Genomic DNA, 1470 nt, shown 5'->3' on the forward strand with positions numbered 1-1470 from the left:
AGCTGCTCTCAGCAAAGTCTGAGTCAGAGCCCCAGGCCACAGGTGGTCAGCTCAGCCTCCCTCCCTCACAGTTGGGCTCTGTGGCCACGGTCCTCTCATTGTGCCCACAGGTCGTCTCCCCTGCATGTGGGGTCTCCTCCAGGGGTGCCCCAGCCGCTCTTCCTGGGGGGAGATCTCCAACGGGGGGGAGGCACACCAGCCCCGTCATTACAGCTGCTCTCGGGGCTCAGCTGGGGCTCATCCCTTCCTTCTTCCGCTGTGCAGACTACCTGTCCAGCCACACCCCACCTCCGCTGTCACCTCTGCAGGTCTTGGGGGCCTACCTGCGGGTGGGACCCACATCCTCATTCCTGAGGGGCTGAGCCCCTGGTTACCGAGCCTCCTCGGGCTGGGCTAGCTGCGCTGTCCTCGCACATAATAGTCATGTGGGGGCACCATGGCGCCAGGAGGGCCCTGCATTGCACACGTGTCCCCCGCCCCCGGGCCACTTGAGGTACCAGCAGCCCCACCTCCTCCTGCTGACTTAGCCGTGACTCCTCCTGCTGTCTGCTCCTCTCTGGGCTCCGGGGGCTCAAAACGCCAGGGAGGACTTTGACTTGCTTTTCCCACTGCCTGGATACTCTTCCTCTGGGCCCCTTGCTGCCCAGCCCTCTAATCAGACGGGCCATCGGCAACCACCAGCCGCCCCGAAAATGGCAGAGCCGCCCCCGGCATACCCTGCACCCCTCCCTACTTTACCCCCCACACCCCGTCTCTAACCTGTGTGCCCTTGCTCGTTCCCTGAGGATGCCAGCTCCGTGAGGGCAGCCTGGGTCCCCGGCATCTATAGCAGGTGTGAACACCTCATCCAGGTGTGCTGGGCAAACTACTGCCACCCCTCCTTGGTGGGTGGAGAGGACAGGTGAGGGCCCTGGTCCTGCCCACAGCTGTCCTAACTCTTCAGGCCCAGGGCTTGCAAACTCACTGGTGGGGAGGGCTATGTCCACATGGGCAGGGTGTGGGGACAGCAGGGTGTGGACAGCCTGTTTCCTGGGTGGGAGGGACAGCTGTTGCACCAGTCTCTTTTTCAGTAATTAAAAGTAAATTTTTATTTTACAGATAAATATATAGAAACTCAGGAAAATTAAGTGGCTTGTCAAGAACACATGGCTTTAAATGTGCTAGGCAATGCTGGGTCCAGAGCTGTCAGACCTGCCGTTTTTAAGGGGAGCTAGAAATCTGGCTTTTATGAGAAATCTGATTTTATTTGTCAGCAACTCATGCAATTGTTAGATCTCCTTCCAGGGGCACCTGGGTGGCTCAGTCGGTTAAGCGTCTGCCTTCAGCTCAGATCGTGAGCTCATGGGTCCTGGGATCGAGTCTTGCATCGGGCCCCCTGCTCAGCGGGGAGTCTGCCTCTCCCTCTGCCTCTGCCCCTCAGCTTGCTCATGCTCGTGCTCTCTCTCTTTCAAATAAATAAATAAAATCTTA

The sequence above is a fragment of the Ailuropoda melanoleuca genome, chromosome 13 (assembly GCF_002007445.2).
Source record: "Ailuropoda melanoleuca isolate Jingjing chromosome 13, ASM200744v2, whole genome shotgun sequence".
NCBI lineage: Eukaryota > Metazoa > Chordata > Mammalia > Carnivora > Ursidae > Ailuropoda > Ailuropoda melanoleuca.